Genomic DNA, 9794 nt, shown 5'->3' on the forward strand with positions numbered 1-9794 from the left:
GTTCTGATAGAGCAGAACTGCTGAGCCCGCGTGTGTTTTGTTTGTTTGTTTGTGTGTGTGTGTGATGTCCAGGCACTGTGTTGCTGTATAATTAATGCAGTGCAGAGAAGTGAGTACTACCCGTGTTTGAAGCAACCGAGTGAGACCTGAAGCACCGGCTGCAGCAAGCTGCAGGAGCAGAGAGAGAAATGCCCTGCAGAGAAGCGAGTAGAAGAATGTCAGTGATAGTATTTATTGTGTTTAAATGTAGTGATTTGTGTAGATTTAGTATATTTTAACCGTGAGTATGAGCTCTCAGATTGTATAGTAGTGTTTGTAGAAATTTTAAGATTTTGTTGCAACAAGAGTAGCATTTTACACAAGAGAACTATAGTACAGTGATTTATGCTTAACTACAATAAAGCAAGTTAAAAGAATTCCAAAAATTCTCCCCCTCACAGCAATTCAAGCCTTAGCTCTAGTGAATTTGAGATGAAAGGTAGAGGGAGTGCGTGTATCTGTGTCTGTAAGCATATCAGAGTTTCAGCTGTGACTAGCACAGCCTTTTTGCAAAGCAGTAAAACAAGTGTAAGTAGACACAGTGCTTAATTAGATTGTGCAAGAAGAGAACTAAAAAAGACTGATATTTTGTAAAACAGATTTTATATAGAAGAGATGAATGAGATGAATTAGTTAATGAAACTTATGAGATTTATGAGACTTCAGCTAGTACTACAGTAAGTCTAGACTAGAAACAATCTGCTGTAGAGATTTAAAGTTCTCTGTAACAAACAGAATAGCCTGCCTTTGTGAACAATTTCGGAGAGCCTTTAGTGCATCAAGAAGTTAGCATGCTGTGTGAAGTGACAGTGGCTGTCCTCTGGCTGCCCTGTCTCCCCAAGGAACACGACAATAGCCTGTAAGCAAAAGCTAGATGTGCAAGTATTATTGCAGTGCAGTGTTTATGATAAACACTAGTATTGCTGGTTTGCTGTTCTAATAAGTGTCAGAGCACATGCCTCGAGTGTAAATTAGAGGTTTCTAGTCAAGCAAATTCAGAACCTAAAGTCTTAGAACTTGTGTGTAAGAATCACATCTGAACCTGCCACCTAGAGCTGTGTGTATAAGAAGAAAACTGAGAAACTACTGTAGAAGTCTGTAAAAAAGTTTGAGTAGAAGCGAGATAGAGCAAAGAGAAATAAATAATGAGAACTGACCAGAGCAAACAAGTTCCTAAATTAGCCCCTTTTAAGAGGGGCTCACTGAGAAGAAGTTGCCGGTAAGAGCAGCTCAGAAAATAAAAAGATTGATAATACTTCATTGCTGGTAGTACTGTTTTATAATAAGAAGATAAATGGAGTTTTTTGTATGCTGAAACATCTTTTTGTTTTAAGAAATCACCCAGAATAGCAAAGAGACTGTGAGATCAGACCGCCCTCTAATCTTCGCCCTTAAAAAAGAAAACAGCTTCCTCTTTCAGCAGTTCCATATAAAGGGCTGAAGCTTAGTCTTGGTTCAGTGTTGGTGCGACAAATCCTATTCTCTCTTGATGCTGCCTAGGGAAGTGGAAAAAGCAGTACCATTAATACACAGATTGTTAAAAAAACAACTGGAGGTAAGTTTGAGTAATTGTCATCAAGCAGTTGTGTGCCTTTATTGAGTAGAAAGACTTGTATTGTGCTAAATAGGAGTTTTCATCCTTTAGCGACCTCTTACAAATGAGGTGAAAACCACCAGTTGTGTGCAAGCCTTATGTGCAAATGCAGTACTGCTTTCCCTCATGTCAGAAGGGGAACATGAGTTGCTATTGCACTATTATAATTTTGGAGGCTATAACCAGTAAGATACAGCATAAAGGTTAACTGTCTTACCTTCTCAGTCCTCCAACCATCCTGTTGCCTTTCCCAGCTTATGACACTTCAAGCTGCTTTTTTATACAGCTAAAGTCAAGTTTTAGCAGTTTGCTTTATATATAAATACTGTTAGTGAATACCTATAATCCTAAAGTTCTTAAGGATAAAATTAATCAGTTTATATAAACAGTTTTTGTAGTCCTCACAGTGAATTTTGTCAACTTAGCAAACATATTTCTGAAATATAAAGAGAAGTAGGTACATTATTATCTTAAGAGCGGAACCATCCATCTGGCACAGAAAAACATGGAGTGTGATCAGTGTTGTGTGCAAGGCCCTGAACTATTTGCACATGAACTGCTTTTACAAAACATAATGTAGGATGAAACTGGAGTGTTTGTTCCAGCAAAGCTGCTGCAGCTGGTTATGTGAAAGTTGTGTTTAGTGAAAGACTGGGTCTTTCTGCCAGCAGATGAATCCACGGCAGCAGGAAGAGAGGTCAAAACCAGCATCTTAGTTACCAAGAAGATGTACTGAAAAGTGCATTCCAGTGGATTTTTCTCTGTGTGATCTTTTTCCATGTGCTCTGATCTCTAAATGTGGGAATTTTTTTCTCAGCGAGTTTCTGATTTCTAAACGGGTTTCATCTACACCTTATTTTAATCCAGCACTGCCTCTCTGCTGATGAACATACCTGCATAAGGCTTTACAGTAGCAGCGATCCTAGTTCAGCCCTTCAGCGCACCGGGGCACTATCCGCTCTCCTCCGTCTGTGCCCAAGCATCCTGGTGGCATTTCAGCGCTGCAAACAGGACACATGCTGCCTCTTCTGCCGTTTCTGCAGCTCCTCGCTAATAGGGCAGGGGAAGAAACGGGGTTGACGGCCTGGTTTCCCGCGCTGTGCCCGGGAAGCCGCCCAGCAGCCGCGCCCAGCAGTGCCTCCCGCCGCAGGGGCCGCCCCGCGCCGCCCGCCCGCCTCCGCCCCGCCGCCATCTTGTGTGCCCTCAGGGCGCGGGGCCGGAGCGGAGCGGGGCCTGGCACGGCCTCGGCCCGCACCGCGCCGCCCGCGGCTTCCTCCGCCGGGCAGGGCACAGGCACGACGCCGGCATGGGCCCGAGCTGTCCGCTGGTGTGCTGCTCTGCAGCTCAGGAGCAGCGAAGGGAGTAGGGAATGCATCACATTACCAGAGGACAGGTAGACAAACGAAAACGGTAGCTGTAGATAGTAGTTTAAAAGTACACTTACATTACTTTTTTAACATTTCGACTTAAAAATTATCCTAAGAATGAATGAGTGTCTCAGGAGTGATCTTGAGAAAGATGACAGGAAGAGCTAGCGTGGCCCACCAAGGGAGTCAGCAGAGCGCCTCATTCACACAGAGCTGACTCTTAAATTGAATCTACCATGCCCTGCCTGTGTGTTGTAAAAAGCCTTACAGCCCCTCCGTTCATCTTCCTTCCCTTTTCTGTCCGAGGACAATGGTGTTGCCTTGATAGTCTTCAGACAAGCCTGGTTCCTGCTGCAGGTGGTGTGCTTTGGCCAAACCTCAACTGCTGGACTTCGTGGGACTGGAAAATTCACAGGTTGTCGAGCTAGAATGTGTAGCAATCTGAGTCCTGCACAATAACCTGTTCACCTCCAGCATTTTTCTCCTTCAGTCCTTTATTTCTTCCTTTGTTGCTTCCTCTGGCTTATTTTTTTTCTCTAGATCATCAGATTTCTTGATTTAGCTGCTTTCTACGCATAAAAAACAATATTCTGAATAAGTAAAACTGTGATATTTGAGTTACCACCATCAGATTGCTCACTGGGCTTGTTTTTTCAGCATGTTATCCTCTTTACTCAGCCTGTACCACCACCAGGCAGGAATAGTCTAAAGTGCCCAGTGATGTTGAGTAAGGCTTATTGTGAATCAAAATTATAGTTTCTTTCCGTAAGTTCCTTGGCAAATCTCTAATAATGATTCTTCAACTATGCACTAGAAATAAGACTATTTTTTCCCTTTGTAGAGGTATTCAAAAAGCAACCAGTTCTATGTGGCCCTGCTTGAGCAGGGAGCTGGAAAAGAAAACCACCGGATGTTCTTTCCATCAACTACTTTGCAACTCTCTGATGACCACAGAAGGTACAGTCAAGAACTGATTGGCATTTGGATATAGCTGGGGTAGAGGCTGTAGGCAGGTTAGGCAAGCAGAAGGAAGTATTGAACTCACATTAGTAAGAAAACCAGCAAAGAACCTAAGGAGAATGGGCAGTTGAAGTCCTTCCAGCAAGGAAAAATCTGCTGATCACTCTGCCTTTCACCAGCTGTCTTTGAAGCTGGGATTCATGATTCTACAGAGGTTAAGTTGCAAGAACAATAAGCATGTGATGAGTGTGAATGGTAAAGATTAAACCAGAGTTTTGGAGATGGCTTGGCAGGCTGGCAAGTCCAGCATTCTTCTACTGAGCGTAGCAAAGAAGCATAGGTTAAAAGAAGAGAAGGTGATACAGTCAGTAAGTGGCACAGTAGTTGACCATTTCAGTTTTTTTAATGCTGTCACAAAGTTTTTAAAGAGGCATTCTCTGTTGTGCAAATTTATGGTGATCCCAAAGATTTGCTTAGAGGCAGGTCTGCATACAATGTGTTAGTGGATGGTTGCACAGTGTAATGCAGGAGCGCTCATCCTCCATGAAGACAGTGGCAGGAAAAAACCTCACTGAGGCATATCTGAGGTGTGTTTTCTGTTTGGAAGTCTTTCTGAGAGACTTTCTGACCTTTGTTGACCAAGAGGTTTGGGGTTTTTTGTTTGTGATTGACACAAGAGAGCAGAGCTTCTGTCTGGATGTGTTACTTGACCATGAGCAGTTGTTATCTACTACAGAGTCAATGTGATGTGAACATGGTTACCAGGGGCCACTAGAAGTGGGCTTCTTTGTTCAGGTTGGGCACAACATAACTGGATGGACAAGTCCCCTATCCAACAGTTCAGAGCTTTTTAAAGCACTTGATGAGAAGTAGGGTATAACTGGGTTGTTCTTGGAAAGAATACTTTTTTAATGCAGTTGTTCCATTTTTAATTTTATCATATAAATGCTTCATTTGAGACTTCTACCTTTACATAATAAAGATTTGACTTGGAAATTGCTCACAGTACAAAAGTTCCCTAAAATAGCTTTATCCACTGTTTGTCTTTAGTGTGTTTAAAGAAGGATATATCTTCTGATGAATTTGCAATATGTGGGGCTTCATTACAAACTGAGATAGTTTTTGTCTGCTTTGACTGATTGGGAAATATGAAAGATGGCTGTGCCTTTCAGCTTTACCTGTTTTCCCTCATGTCTGTACGAGTGGCACCCTGCCGACATCCTGCCATTAGGGTGATGATTGAAGTCTGCACCTTGCTTGCTCATATGGCCATTTACATTGAATTTTGCCAGAGCCAGATTTGAGTGAAAACTGAATGTGCTTTTAATGCATGTAACCTTTCACACTTTGGAATTGTGAACAAGCTGCTACATTCCTTCTTCCTCAGGTCTTCTGCAAAATCCATGTCTGTTTATTTGGCGTTATTTGAGCGATGGTGAAGCATTACAAAAATGTTTAAAGAACTCTCTACAATATTGACATGATGCTCACTTCTTTCCTCACTGTCCTGTGACTTGCATTAAGTATTTTCTTTCCCCTAGACACTGCTGATACCTGGCTACAGTAATATGCCAATTCCCAGTATCCACCATTAAAACTAACGAACTGTTGAAGCTTAGATAAATCACTTCAGTTATTACAAATAAAGATTAAAAAAGCTTAACTGAGTGTAAAGCTCATGTTTAAAATGCTGCAGTAGATGTGTTATCAGGAGACCTTTAAGTGGGGATCTCAGTATACTTCAAAGGCTTCCTGTAACAGCTGGCAGGATTATTAATAGCTGCCACTGCTGATTTACATAAAGAGTATGTTTTCTTGGAGGATTTTAACTAATGAGTCATGTCATTTTGTTCGCCATAGTTTTTATTTGTTTTGCTTTGAAAGAAACAAGTTTCTATTCACTAGACAGTGTGCCTGGGTTTGACAGCTCAAAAGAGAAACCAGATTCTGGAATGTAAAGATAGGAGCCTCAACTGGGATTTCACCCTGACTTCAGTGAGTGCACCCTGGTTGCCATCACCTAATGATCTGACTGCTGAAGCTCATAGGCCAGGGTTACTAAATAGATAAGGGCTTGGATGCTGGTACAGAACTCTACACACACGTACACCTGCCCCAGCTCTTCAAGCTGCAGGAGAAATCAAAATGGTTGTGTCAGATTTTGCAGGAACAAGGTAGTGGTTGGATGCTGGCTTGATGCCAAGCAGTCACCAAAGCCACACTCTCACTCCCTTCTGCCAGTGTGCAGGAGAGAGAAAATGCAACAAAGCGTTCATGGATTGAGATAAGGAGAAGTCGCTCACCAAATACCATTGCCAGCAGAACAGACTGAACTTCAGGATCTTACTTGAATTGATTACTAAAAAAATCAGAACAGGATAATGAGGAGTAAGATAAAATCTTAAAAACTCCTTCGTCACATCCCTTCCTCTTTTCCAAGCTCTACTTCCTACCTGTGCAGGGAGACAGGAAATAAGGGTTACAGCCAGTTCATCACAAGTTGTTCCTGCACAAGGAGAGGGGTCCTTCCTCTGCCCCAGTGTGGGGTCCCTCCCACAGGAGACAGTCCTCCACAAACTTCTCCAATGTACATCCAGACTGCAGGCAGTGGTTCTCCATTAACTGCTCCAACACGGGTCCCTTTTCACAGGGTGCAGTCTTTCACCCACAGTCTGCTCCAGTGTGGGTCCTCCACAGGGACACAAGTCCTACCAGGAAACCTGCTTCAGCTTGACCATCCTTCTCTGAGTTCACAGGTCCCTGCCAGGACTGTGCTCCAAAAAGTTTTCACAGGCTCCTTTCAGGTGTTCACCTGCTCTGATGAGGTTCTCCTCCTGGGGCTGCAGTGGAAGCTTCTGGCAGTTTCTTACAGCAGCCGCCTCTGTTAGCTCCCCTGCTACCAAAATCTGTCCATGCAAACTGAACTTAGTGTTGGTATAGAAGTCTTCACGCATATACATATAGGCCCCGCTCTTCAAGCTGGAGGAGAAATTTCACAGAATCACAGAATATTCTGAGTTGGAAGGGACCCAAGGATTATCAAGTCCAGCTCTTAAGTGAATGGTCTGTACGGGGATCAAACTCACAACTTGGGCATTATTAGCGTCATGCTCTAATGAACTGAGCTAATCTCATTTTGTGATTTAAAATGGTTATGTCAGACTTTGCAGGAACATGATCCCAAACTGAGAAAATGTGTTCTCATTTTGCAGCACCATCCTCCTGCCAAACTATGTGTGTTACACTACTGCAGTTAGCCAAGGAAGATCTTTCTGTTGTCATTGATTTAGATCCCCTATGTTTGCTTACCTAAATAAAGCATTTACTGGTTGTTTGTATTCGGCATTTTGTTGAATTGCCAACTATTAGTGCAGTGACAGCTGCACTAATAGTTGGTGTTACCACAGTGCCAGCCAAATTGCAGTAATGTTACAGGTGTCAGGATACTTGCTTATTTTGAAAACACTGCACTTTTCAGATGGTGTAACTTTCTTTTGAATGATTACATGTTTTATATTCTGTATTATATATACTGTTAAAAATAGTCTAGAGCCTTGAAATACCTAACTCTTGACAGTTGCGCTGGCATGATTTTTTTCTACTGGCTTCAGTTGGAGTGACTCAATTGACAATTAGCAATGGCTTTACAAAGTGTATTTTGGAATCCATAAGGCTCATTTGGAGTAAAAAATCCTTGTATGCAAAGTAAAGATAACAGTCTTCACTTTAGGCTTTCAGAATGGTATTTTTTCACCATGCTTGCCACTTGTAAGTTTCTGTTGATTACATAAGAATGTGATGTTATTTCATTGATGGTTGCATCTCTTTGTTTATTGGGGTTTTTTTGATGATGACACCTCTTTGAGTTCAGTTCAGTTACTTGGAATTTAAGTTAGAGTTAATAAGAACAGAAATACATTCCTAGCCCTAGATCCTCAGAATGCGAGATAGTAACCAAACTCAAAATATGGCTGAGCTCATTGATACATCACAAAGAAAATCAACATGAAGAGAACGTTGTTATCCTTGCAGTAAGGCCCTCAAGTGCTGCAGAAGTGCTAGAACTATACTTTCCAGTTGTTTACTGCTTTAACTCCACTGTCATCTCAATGAAGTTTTTTTTGCTTTATGATTTAATGTATTATTATATTCTTGTGCCCTCTTTACTCTCAGAGTCCCTAGCTTTTACTGCACAGAACAGAATGTATTTAGCAAGCAAGCAACTGGACCCCATTTTTTTGCCTTCGGTCCGTTTCCGTTTCAGCCATGTCTCCTATTCATATCTTCTGGCCTACAGCAAAAATCTCATGCCATCCCTTGGATGCACACATTTCATCACTGGGATTCCCATGTTGTCTGGTCTGCACTCTACATCAGCACGCTTACAACCAGTGCATGAACATGAGGCTGAAGAAGCTGCAATAAGTGGTGTCAGCAATTGAATTAATGATTTTTAGAATTTAAAATATAGGCACATCTGCTACCTACTGTTTTCAGGTGATAGAATCATAGGTTCATAAAATAGTTTGGGTTGAAAAGGACCTTAAAGATCTCCTAGTTTCACACCCTGCCATAGACAAGGAAACCTTCCACTAGACCAGGTTGCTCAAAGCCCCACCCAACCTGGCCTTGAATACTTCCAGGAATGTGGCATCTAAGCTTCACTGAGCAACTTCTTCCAGTGCTTCAAGGCACTCACAATAAATAATTATTCCTAATATCTAATATAAGCTATCCTCTTTCATTCACCCTTATCCTATAATTACACTGATAAGAAACACGTCTCCATCTTTCCTGGTCCTCCTTAGGTACTGGGAGGTCTCCCCATTACCTTCTTTTCTGCAAACTGAACGACCCCAACTCTCTCATCCTTTTCACATAAGAGAGGTGCTACAGCTCTCTGGTCAGTTCCGTGGCCCTTCTCTGGATCTGCTCCTGCAGGTTCATGTCTTATGCTGGAGGCCCCTCCGGAGGTGCTGTGGCCCCTCAGGCAGTTGTGACATCGCAAAGCTGGCTGTCATCAGTCAGCCTGATGCAGGTGCACCTGGTCCCACTGGCTGTGTCCCTGACAGGGGTGTGAGTGATCCTGGCCCCAGTGCAGAGCCCCAAGGAGCACCACCCGGCACTCCTCTCCACCCAGACTCCTGGCCATTGGCCATAACTCTTGAAGCAGCAGCGTTCGGGCAATTCCTTACCCACTGGGTGGTCCATCCAGGGCTCTCCGCTGTAGAGTCAAGGGCATGCACAGAAGCATCAAATGCTTTGCACAGGTCCACTTAGATGACATTCCCTTATCCACCCAGGGTAGGAGGCCACCAAATATGTCAGGCATGATTTGCTCTTAGTGAAGCCATGTTGGTTACTCACATATGTAAAGTCAATGAACAAGCTTTAGTGCTTTGATGCACAAAACCAATCTTTGAAGGCTCTTATCAATACATGGTCAGTGTCTTACTGTGCTGCAGTCTTCCAGAAGAGGTGAAAGTCCAAGATCTTCTTTGGGCTGTTAAAGTTTCTGTAAGGCATTCAGCACACATGGAAGAATTTGACCAAATTTCAACCTTGAGGACTGCAATTCCCATTGGATAAATTTCCTGTGCCAAATTTTCCATAAGTTTTTTCTTATTGTTTCATGTCAAAAGTGGTCGTGCTGTAGCTATGCACTGGCATACAATTGCCTTGCTCCAGTGTGAGAACAATGGCTCCTTGCGCTGACATTATCACCAGGGCTGCAACAGCTGGAGACCGCTTTATTTCCAGTATGGCCACATAAGTAGGGATTATGATCAGAGTAATGTCACAGAGGAGCACACCCACACAACATCTCCCAAGAG

At 42.8% G+C, this 9794-nt stretch overlaps 1 non-coding gene across 1 annotated transcript; it reads right to left on the minus strand.

Moving 5' to 3' along the window:
• Nucleotides 1–1736: 1736 nt before the first annotated feature.
• Nucleotides 1737–1865, minus strand: LOC131571734 (small nucleolar RNA SNORA47). Its single transcript, XR_009275965.1, has one exon. It is a non-coding gene; the product is annotated as a small nucleolar RNA SNORA47 (small nucleolar RNA).
• Between the last annotated feature and the right edge of the window lie 7929 nt (nt 1866–9794).

This window comes from Ammospiza caudacuta, chromosome Z (genome assembly GCF_027887145.1).
Source record: "Ammospiza caudacuta isolate bAmmCau1 chromosome Z, bAmmCau1.pri, whole genome shotgun sequence".
In the NCBI taxonomy this organism is placed as follows: Eukaryota; Metazoa; Chordata; class Aves; order Passeriformes; family Passerellidae; genus Ammospiza; species Ammospiza caudacuta.